The sequence below is a fragment of the Lucilia sericata genome, unplaced genomic scaffold (assembly GCF_015586225.1).
Source record: "Lucilia sericata isolate MDLA Ls3-8-SP2 unplaced genomic scaffold, ASM1558622v1 Contig001883F_arrow, whole genome shotgun sequence".
Classification (NCBI taxonomy): domain Eukaryota; kingdom Metazoa; phylum Arthropoda; class Insecta; order Diptera; family Calliphoridae; genus Lucilia; species Lucilia sericata.
The window spans coordinates 21,497-33,285 of record NW_023995771.1 but is presented as its reverse complement, the minus strand read 5'-3'; positions in this window follow the sequence as shown (position 1 = coordinate 33,285).

Genomic DNA, 11,789 nt, shown 5'->3' with positions numbered 1-11,789 from the left:
CTAAATCTAGTAAATCCAAACTAACTAACTAACTAACTAACTAACTAACTAACTAACTAACTAACTAACTAACTAACTAACTAACTAACTAACTAACTAACTAACTAACTAACTAACTAACTAACTAACTAACTAACTAACTAATATCAGCTGGATTCAATTGTGGACCGAGTTAGTTATGGACTAGGTCTTCCTATTTATATAATATGAACTGAATTTTATTATTAGACATCAGAGTCATTTTCGGAATAAGGCTTTCAATATCAGTTGAACTCAATTATGGACCCAAATCTACAATATGTGAGCTCTACAGAAAATTATTTATGTATTTTAAGAAATTAGTAACTCCTCTTTAATTCATTGAGTCATTTTCGAAAGAGTGCCTTATATGCTCCTGAAAGGATCCTTATCAAATTTGGTTGAGAGATTTTGGTTTTTATAAAATTTGTTTGTGTCAAATTTCGTCACTATATCCAGTTATAAGCATTAAAGGGGAATTTATGTAGGAGTAGGGTGAATTATGTCCGCTGCCCTCCATACAATATAATATACATATATTCTGGGTCTATAGTCTAGTCTATAGTCTAGTCTATAGTCTAGTCTATAGTCTAGTCTATAGTCTAGTCTATAGTCTAGTCTAGTCTATAGTCTAGCCTATAGTCTAGTCTAGTCTATAGTCTAGCCTATAGTCTAGTCTAGTCTATAGTCTAGTCTATAGTCTAGTCTATAGTCTAGTCTATAGTCTAGTCTATAGTCTAGTCCATAGTCTAGTCTATAGTCTAGTCTATAGTCTAGTCTATAGTCTAGTCTATAGTCTAGTCTATAGTCTAGTCTATAGTCTAGTCTATAGTCTAGTCCATAGTCTAGTCTATAGTCTAGTCTATAGTCTAGTCTATAGTCTAGTCTATAGTCTAGTCTATAGTCTAGTCTATAGTCTAGTCTATAGTCTAGTCTATAGTCTATAGTCTAGTCTATAGTCTAGTCTATAGTCTAGTCTATAGTCTAGTCTATAGTCTAGTCTATAGTCTAGTCTATAGTCTAGTCTATAGTCTAGTCTATAGTCTAGTCTATAGTCTAGTCTATAGTCTAGTCTATAGTCTAGTCTATAGTCTAGTCTATAGTCTAGTCTATAGTCTAGTCTATAGTCTAGTCTATAGTCTAGTCTATAGTCTAGTCTATAGTCTAGTCTATAGTCTAGTCTATAGTCTAGTCTATAGTCTAGTCTATAGTCTAGTCTATAGTCTAGTCTATAGTCTAGTCTATAGTCTAGTCTATAGTCTAGTCTATAGTCTAGTCTAGTCTAGTCTATAGTCTAGTCTATAGTCTAGTCTATAGTCTAGTCTATAGTCTAGTCTATAGTCTAGTCTATAGTCTAGTCTATAGTCTAGTCTATAGTCTAGTCTATAGTCTAGTCTATAGTCTAGTCTATAGTCTAGAGTCTAGTCTATAGTCTAGTCTATAGTCTATTATATAGTCTAGTGTATAGTCTAGTCTATAGTCTAGTCTGTAGCATATTAACCGTGAGGGCACCGTCAGAAGTATTTCGGTCTCCTTTTCGGGACTTGACGTAGTAGCTATTCTAATTTTTCCCAATTTTGAAATGGACAACTGCAATGTCTTCTAGCGAGTTAGTGGTTACCTCCTTTCGCTTTCAGGCGAAAAAATTTCTACTTTTGTTCTTGCCAAGACTAGCCCTGGAGTTCTGTTCGATGCCAATCGCACCTTAGCGCTATCGCAGGGAAAGCGGATACTTTCCAGCAAGTTCTTCAGGAAAGCAGCACATTGTTGAGATGAGTTTGCCCTTTGAAGCGATTGCGTGGTGTTGTTCTTGACCAGATCTCCTACCTTATTCTGCTTGTGTGTTGGAATTTTTTCTGTAGGATTAACGGCATCGTATATGCATAGCAGATATCGCCAACTTTGACGGCTCTTTTCCTTTTTCACTGTCTGGGCTTCTTTTAAGACACCCTTACTTTCCAAGTTGATTACTCGCAGGATTCTGACTTAAGATTCCTTTGAGTGAAGTATAGATCTTTTTCTTCTTCGGTTTATTCTCAGTTTTCAACTTCTCAGGAGAACTGATCCTCTTTGTCTCAGATATTGAGAAAGAATCCGATTTTTTCTATGGAGTATTGTGTAATTGACTTACTATGACTTAATGAAACATCCTCTTCAACATTCTTCAGAAAGCCGTTTTTTGGTAATGATGTAAGAAATACTTCTATCTCTCTGATCTTTCATTGGTTGGTGAATTTTTGTCATTATAGTTTACTCTAATTCTACACAAAACAAAATACAACGCTGATCAGCTGCCAACGCGTCAAAAGTTGAAAATTGCTGAACTTTTCGCGGTAGATGCGCTACAAACTACAGTGTGTAACTTCCTAAATGAAAATACACTATTCCAACTTTTTTTGACAGAAGCCTATAACGCGTTGTCGAATACAACACGTGTTGTGTACTTCCACCCTTACCTCTATAGTCCGACCAAACAGCGAATCGTACCGAAACTCTTGAGCCTATTTTACACCTATTCGATAAAGTACAGGAAAATAAAAGAACTCTGTTGCTATCATTCCTCAAGAACACATCCAATTGTTGATCGGTAGGCCAAAGGACCGCACAATGCGGGCAAAATTTGTTCTTTCCTTCGTAGTGCAAAATGGACAGATATATGCCTATCATCATCCAATGAAAATATTTCTTAAATATGAAGGTCAACTATACAAGCCGCCTACCATCTGTAAATATATTTTCTAATTCCAATGATTCAATCTAATTTTATCACGTTCGCAAACATTATAACCAAAATTGCAATTACATAACAATTATTTTCTTTTAAATTTGGTAAAAGCTAAAAAATACGTAGCAAAATGACATATGTGCGTGAACTTACAAACTTATTGACTGACTACAAATCAATTTAAATGTACAACAAACAATTCCCCCGAAATATGGAATTTAATTGAACACTTTCACTGCCAAACACATTATAAATTCATTACAATTATTTAAAATATTGGAAAACTACTGTAGAGACAGACAAATGATAACATTTGAAATATGCATTTAATAATGTAAAGGGAAGTTATAGTAAGTAATCGGTAAAGAACGACTACTAAAAGTACTATTAAGGTCGCTCATCATGAAATAAGACAAGATAGCCAAGGATCTGAGTACAGCCTTATTATACATCTGCAGATAGGGAGATATTTAGAAATCTAGTAAATCTAAATCTAGTAAATCCAAACTAACTAACTAACTAACTAACTAACTAACTAACTAACTAACTAACTAACTAACTAACTAACTAACTAACTAACTAACTAACTAACTAACTAACTAACTAACTAACTAACTAACTAACTAACTAACTAACTAACTAACTAACTAACTAACTAACTAACTAACTAACTAACTAACTAACTAACTAACTAATATCAGCTGGATTCAATTGTGGACCGAGTTAGTTATGGACTAGGTCTTCCTATTTATATAATATGAACTGAATTTTATTATTAGACATCAGAGTCATTTTCGGAATAAGGCTTTCAATATCAGTTGAACTCAATTATGGACCCAAATCTACAATATGTGAGCTCTACAGAAAATTATTTATGTATTTTAAGAAATTAGTAACTCCTCTTTAATTCATTGAGTCATTTTCGAAAGAGTGCCTTATATGCTCCTGAAAGGATCCTTATCAAATTTGGTTGAGAGATTTTGGTTTTTATAAAATTTGTTTGTGTCAAATTTCGTCACTATATCCAGTTATAAGCATTAAAGGGGAATTTATGTAGGAGTAGGGTGAATTATTGTCCGCTGCCCTCCATACAATATAATATACATATTTTCTGGGTGCAGTTAGGTCTAAGTGTAATAGTGAACCGATATTGCTCATTTTCAATACCAAACAAACTGGTAAATTGTAGCTATGTAGCTCCTCCCGTGCAGTCTCTATCGTGCTTTCAAAAGAATTTGTCGAATGTGAGAATTAAAGGGTTGAAGATCTTCCTAAGTAGTTCCTCATAAATCTAAGTACATTAATTAATGAGAACCTACAGGTTTTGATTCAATTGCTCCTACGAATAAATATGCGAGGATTTGATAAAAGGAATTACTTTAAGGAAGCAATTCTCAATGATGACGATTCATCTTTTCTTCTAATGCCATGACTTACGTCATTGTCCCAAAAATATATGGCCAACATAAGTTTATAAATGGCGTCAGTAACTTGCCACTATTAGCTATAAATAGTTAATTTTCTTAAGTGAAGTAATTTTATAAATCATTTCATTTCCGCGTGGCTACTTTTAAAACTGACTATATTTGCTTAAAAAAAGTTCTTTATATAGCAAACTTCGATCATAAAATGTTAAACATAGAATAAACAGTTTCATTATTTATGTTTTATATAGGGAATCCCGCTTAAAATGACACAAAAGCGTGCATGACCAAAATGTTTATAATTTTGTGAGAAAAAAGCCTGTCACTTGTATAAGTGATAAATAGGCCCGTTTTTAAGAACCCAACAAAAATGAACATTAACTTATGTTTCTTAGTTTAAAGTAGGGTATACGAACACAATTTATAGGAAAACATAGAGTAAGAGAGAGGGAAAGGAAACTACTTATTAAGGAAGCCGTAGAGTTTGAGGCAGTACAGCCTGCTGCCTACTAGGTCTTTTTAAGATTCCATAGACGCACACAGGCAGAATTATTTGGACGTTTCTTTCATTCCATTTGTTTTAGCATTAAGTATTAAACTTTTCAATTTGAACGTTTCGAACGTAAAACGACGTAGAAACACTTGTTGTCGCCAAAATCCACAAAACGTTTTAAAATGAATTTACAATTCTAAAAACGTTTCAAACTACGCGCTCATTTAGTTTTAAATGTTCAGAGCTTGGTGCATGCTATTGAGTGGTAGTGGCAGCAGTAAACAAAACACAATTTTAATATATTGAAAAACATAAACAATGTTTAACAATTTAATAAGGGTTTATTGAATGGATTTTTGTTTTTACCAGACAAATTCGAACTATCGAAAATGAAGTATTTGGACTTTAGAAAGGCACCCTACAGCGGGGTTAGTTAGTTAGTTAGTTAGTTAGTTTAGTTAGTTAGTCTAGTTCGTTAGTTAGTTAGTTAGTTCGTTAGTTAGTGGTTAGTTAGTTAGTTAGTTAGTTAGTTAGGTATTATGTTAGTGAGTTAGTAGTTAGTTAGTTAGTTAGTAGTAGTTAGTAGTTAGTTAGTTAGTTAGTTAGTTAGTTAGTAGTTAGTTAGTGTTAGTAGTTAGTTAGTAGTAGTTAGTTAGGTTAGTTAGTAGTTAGTTAGTTAGTTTAGTTAGTTAGTAGTAGTTAGTTAGTTAGTTAGTTAGTAGTTAGTTAGTTAGTTAGTAGTTAGTTAGTAGTTAGTTAGTAGTTAGTAGTTAGTTAGTTAGTTAGTTAGTAGTAGTTAGTTAGTTGTTAGTTAGTTAGTTAGTTAGTTAGTTAGTTAGTTAGTAGTTAGTTAGTTAGTTAGTTAGTTAGTTAGTTAGTTAGTTAGTTAGTTAGTTTAGTTAGTTAGTAGTTAGTTAGTTAGTTAGTAGTTAGTTAGTTAGTTAGTTAGTAGTAGTTAGTTAGTTAGTAGTTAGTTAGTTAGTTAGTTAGTTAGTTAGTTAGTTAGTTAGTTAGTTAGTTAGTTAGTAGTTAGAGTTAGTTAGTTAGTTAGTAGTTAGTTAGTTAGTTAGTTAGTTAGTTAGTTAGTTAGTTAGTTAGTTAGTTAGTTAGTTAGTTAGTTAGTTAGTTAGTTAGTTAGTTAGTTAGTTAGTTAGTTAGTTAGTTAGTTAGTTAGTTAGTTAGTTAGTTAGTTAGTTAGTTAGTTAGTTAGTAGTTAGTTCGTTAGTTAGTTAGTTAGTTAGTTAGTTGTTAGTTAGTTAGTTAGTTAGTTAGTTAGTTAGTTAGTTAGTTAGTTAGTTAGTTAGTTAGTTAGTTAGTTAGTAGTTAGTTAGTAGTTAGTTAGTAGTTAGTTAGTAGTTAGTTAGTTAGTTAGTAGTTAGTTAGTTAGTAGTTAGTTAGTTAGTTAGTTAGTAGTTAGTTAGTTAGTTAGTAGTTAGTTAGTTAGTTAGTTAGTTAGTTAGTTAGTTAGTTAGTTAGTTAGTTAGTTAGTAGTTAGTTAGTTAGTTAGTTAGTTAGTTAGTTAGTTAGTTAGTTAGTTAGGTTAGTTAGTTAGTTTAGTTAGTTAGTTAGTTAGTTAGTTAGTTAGTTAGTTAGTAGTTAGTTAGTTAGTTAGTTAGTTAGTTAGTTAGTTAGTTAGTTAGTTAGTAGTTAGTTAGTTAGTTAGTTAGTTAGTTAGTTAGTTAGTTAGTTAGTTAGTTAGTTAGTTAGTTAGTTAGTTAGTTAGTTAGTTAGTTAGTTAGTTAGTTAGTAGTTAGTTAGTTAGTTAGTTAGTTAGTTAGTTAGTTAGTTAGTTAGTTAGTTAGTTAGTTAGTTAGTTAGTTAGTTAGTTAGTTAGTTAGTAGTTAGTTAGTTAGTTAGTTAGTTAGTTAGTTAGTTAGTTAGTTAGTTAGTAGTTAGTTAGTTAGTTAGTAGTAGTTAGTTAGTAGTTAGTTAGTTAGTTAGTTAGTTAGTTAGTAGTTAGGTTAGTTAGTTAGTTAGTAGTTAGTTAGTTAGTTAGTTAGTTAGTTAGTTAGTTAGTTAGTTAGTAGTTAGTTAGTTAGTTAGTTAGTTAGTAGTTAGTTAGTTAGTTAGTAGTTAGTTAGTTAGTTAGTTAGTTAGTTAGTTAGTTAGTTAGTTAGTTAGTTAGTTAGTTAGTAGTTAGTTAGTTAGTTAGTTAGTTAGTTAGTTAGTTAGTAGTTAGTTAGTTAGTTAGTTAGTTAGTAGTTAGTTGTTAGTTAGTTAGTTAGTTAGTTAGTTAGTTAGTTAGTTAGTTAGTTAGTTAGTTAGTTAGTTAGTTAGTTAGTTAGTTAGTTAGTTAGTTAGTTAGTAGTTAGTTAGTTAGTTAGTTAGTTAGTTAGTTAGTTAGTAGTTAGTTAGTTAGTTAGTAGTTAGTTAGTTAGTAGTTAGTTAGTTAGTTAGTTAGTTAGTTAGTTAGTTAGTAGTTAGTTAGTTAGTTAGTTAGTAGTAGTTAGTTAGTTAGTTAGTTAGTAGTTAGTTAGTTAGTTAGTTAGTTAGTTAGTTAGTTAGTTAGTTAGTTAGTAGTTAGTTAGTTAGTTAGTTAGTTAGTAGTTAGTTAGTTAGTTAGTTAGTTAGTTAGTTAGTTAGTTAGTTAGTTAGTTAGTTAGTTAGTAGTAGTTAGTTAGTTAGTTAGTTAGTTAGTTAGTAGTTAGTTAGTTAGTTAGTTAGTTAGTTAGTTAGTTAGTTAGTTAGTAGTTATAGTTAGTTAGTAGTTAGTTAGTTAGTTAGTTAGTAGTTAGTTAGTTAGTAGTTAGTTAGTAGTAGTTAGTTAGTTAGTTAGTTAGTTAGTTAGTTAGTTAGTAGTTAGTTAGTTAGTTAGTTAGTTAGTTAGTTAGTTAACTAGCTTACTTTTTAGTTAGTCAGTAAGCTAGTTACGCTTCAAAACTTAAGTCTTATAGAAATCTGGAAAAAATAAATAGAATAGAACTTATAGCGCATTACCCGATCGACCATAGCCTACTGAAATTTGTGTTACATTGTTAATGAAATTGTAAGTGTAACAAAGCATTTTTATTGCAAAATTATTTGATTATCTGCAGAAATAAGATGGTCGAATTGTTCGAACATTCGAACAATTGAGTTTGTTTTAAAATAGTTGAAATCAATAGATGTATTAACGGATGGGCGAACACACGAATAGATGGCTGGATGAATGAATATTTTAAACGACATCGAGGCATATGGTTGGAATATTTAATTTACAAATGTTTTGTTTAGTTTTCTTCCACATTTTCTCATTCGAACTAAGTTTGAAGAAGTGGAGCGTTGTTGTCTTCCATTTGCCGACCGCCGACATGATGTAATTATTACGTTCAATTTAAAAAAATAAGTTTAGTTGTACAGAAAAACAATAAAGAAGGTCAGTCTTGTTTGCATATTGTTAACGGGAGTTTTATTGGCCATACAACATAATAACTGTATTAACAACTGTTTGGTAAATTTACCGTAAACAAACATAGTTTTCAATGTCTACTTCAACTAAATCGGGTACAAAAGGCGATAATGATCAGAAAAATTTGTTACAATTGTTTTTATATTTTAATTGTTAATTGTCGCATTCGATTTCATTTCGTACTCCTCAAGTTTAAAATTGAACATTTGTTAGTCATTTGTTATTAATTAAAATATAAAAATATTTAATACACGCACCCATTTATGGGTGAAAACTTAAAAATTAATATTTTGTTTGCATCAAAAAAAAATTTTGAATAACAATTAGCAGACTTCAAACATCTATTTATAAGTAATTCAATAAATATCTAAATATCGATTTGATTTACCAATAATATGTGATAATATTCGAACTATTAACATTTTAATTAATATTAATAAAACATTAACTATATGAATAATATTCATATTTACACTCAAAAACGAAATGATGGTAAAAATGTATATCTTTCCGAATTCAATGTAAAAATTAGAGAAGTAAGTTATCCGATTATTTAAGTATTAGCTACTATTGTAAAGATCTAATATTGGATATATTTTGGAATGGCTTGCATTACACTCCCTAGACCATCAACAGCGGTTGGCACGGAATATCCATGATGGCGTTAAAACATCTCTGACATCTGTTAAAGGCCGTCAGTCGTTGGTAGTGTTTAGCAGCATGACATAGAACTGAACTAGAACTGAATTAGAACTGAACTAGAACTAAACTAGAACTAGAACTAGAACTAGAACTGAACTAGAACTGAACTAGAACTGAACTAGAACTAACTAACTGAACTAGAACTGAACTAGAACTGAACTAGAACTGAACTAGAAGTGAACTAGACTGAACTAGAACGGAACTAGAACTGAACTAGAACTGAACTAGAACGAACTAGAACTGAACTAGAACTGAACTAGAACTGAATTAGAACTGAACTAGAACTGAACTAGAACTGAAACTAGAACTGAATTAGAACTGAACTAGAACTGAAACTAGAACTGAACTAGAACTGAACTAGAAACTGAACTAGAACTGAACTAGAACTGAACTAGAACTGAACTAGAACTGAACTAGAACTGAACTAGAACTGAACTAGAACTGAACTAGAACTGAACTAGAACTGAACTAGAACTGAACTAGAACTGAACTAGAACTGAACTAGAACTGAACTAGAAACTGAACTAGAACTGAACTAGAACTGAACTAGAACTGAACTAGAACTGAACTAGAACTGAACTAGAAGAACTAGAACTGAACTAGAACTGAACTAGAACTGAACTAGAACTGAACTAGAACTGAACTAGAACTGAACTAAATGAACTAGAACTGAACTAGAACTGAACTAGAACTGAACTAGAACTGAACTAGAACTGAACTGAACTAGAACTGAACTAGAACTGAACTAGAACTGAACTAGAACTGAACTAGAACTGAACTAGAACTGAACTAGAACTGACTAGAACTGAACTAGAACTGAACTAGAACTGAACTAGAACTGAACTAGAACTGAACTAGAACTGAACTAGAACTGAACTAGGAACTAGAACTGAACTAGAACTAGAACTGAACTAGAACTGAACTAGAACTGAACTAGAACTGAGACTAGAAACTGAACTAGAACTGAACTAGAACTGAATCTAGAACTGAACTAGAACTGAACTAGAACTGAACTAGAAACTGAACTAGAACTGAACTAGAACTGAACTAGAACTGAACTAGAACTGAACTAGAACTGAACTAGAACTGAACTAGAACTGAACTAGAACTGAACTAGAACTGAACTAGAACTGAACTAGAACTGAACTAGAACTGAACTAGAACTGAACTAGAACTGAACTAGAACTGAACTAGAAACTGAACTAGAACTGAACTAGAACTGAACTAGAACTGAACTAGAACTGAACTAGAACTGAACTAGAACTGAACTAGAACTGAAACTAGAACTGAACTAGAACTGAACTAGAACTGTAACTAGAACTGAACTAAACTGAACTAGAACTGAACTAGAACTGAACTAGAACTGAACTAGAACTGAACTAGAACTGAACTAGAACTGAACTAGAACTGAACTAGAACTGAACTAGAACTGAACTAGAACTGAACTAGAACTGAAACTGAATTAGCGCTGAATTAGAACTCAACTAGAACTAAAACAGAACTAATCATGTAATTAACTTTTTTTAATTTTAATAAAACCCACCATTTAAATTTCAAATACTTGTTGCTGTTTTATTCTTAAAATTTAAGTCTGTATATTTTTCCAAACACTCACACATACTTAAATATTGCGAATTTGTTTAATATTTTTTTTCTTAATTTATTGTTTCTTATTTTCTTATTATAATTGTTTGTTGTCTACTTAAATTTAATTTAATAAATATTTACTTTTTGTATAATTAGAAGTGTTTTTGTGTGTGTGTTTAAATGTGTTTTGTATTACTTACAATTAGTTGTGTTGCTTATTTTAAAAACTAAAATCTTAATTACATATAAATATTTTTTCTTATTTATACACTATTGTGGTTTTGTTGCCTTCATTGTGTGTTATTTTAAACATATGTTTTTTAAATAAATCTTTAAATATATTATTTTTCTGTTTACATCTATAAATGGCTTGCTATAAAAAATATAAATATGTATTTAGTTTTTATTAATAAATTAAAGTTTATAAATTAAGAAAAAGAAATGAAGAAAGGTCAATTGTTTTTTAAACTAATATTAAAATTTTGATTTGAGATTACAAAGATTGCAGAGATAAACGCCATTAATATTTAACTGGATTACTAAATTTAGTTTACTAATAAATTGCATGTGAAATGTGTCAGTATACTACTAGAACAGAACTAGAGCAGAACTTGAACTGAACTTGAACTGAACTTGAACTGAACTTGAACTGAACTTTGAACTGAACTTGAACTGAACTAGAACAGAAGTAGAACAGAACTAGTACAGAACTAGAACAGAACTAGAACAGAACTAGAACAGAACTAGAACAGAACTAGAACAGAACTAGAACAGAACTAGAACAGAACTAGAACAGAACTAGAACAGAACTAGAACTGAACAAGAACTGAACACCCGAACTGAACTAGAACTGAACTAGAACTGAACTAGAACTGAACTAGAACTGAACTAGAACTGAACTAATGAACTGAAACTAGAACTGAACTAGAACTGAACTAGAACTGAACTAGAACTGAACTATTAACTGAACTAGAAATGGACAAGAACTGAACTAGAACTGAACTAGAACTGAACTAGAACTGAACTAGAACTGAACTAGAACTGATTTATAACTGAACTAGAACTGAACTAGAACTGAACTAGAACTGAACTAGAACTGAACTAGAACTGAACTAGAACTGAACTAGAACTGAACTAGAACTGAACTAGAACTGAACTAGAACTGAACTAGAACTGAACTAGAACTGAACTAGAACTGAACTAGAACTGAACTAGAACTGAACTAGAACTGAACTAGAACTGAACTAGAACTGAACTAGAACTGAACTAGACTGAACTAGAAAGAACTGAACTAGAACTGAACTAGAACTGAACTAGAACTGAACTAGAACTGAACTAGAACTGAACTAGAACTGAACTAGAACTGAACTAGAACTGAACTAGAACTGAACAAGAACTGAACTAGAACTAACAAAACTGAACTAGAACTGAACTAGAACTGAACTAGAACTG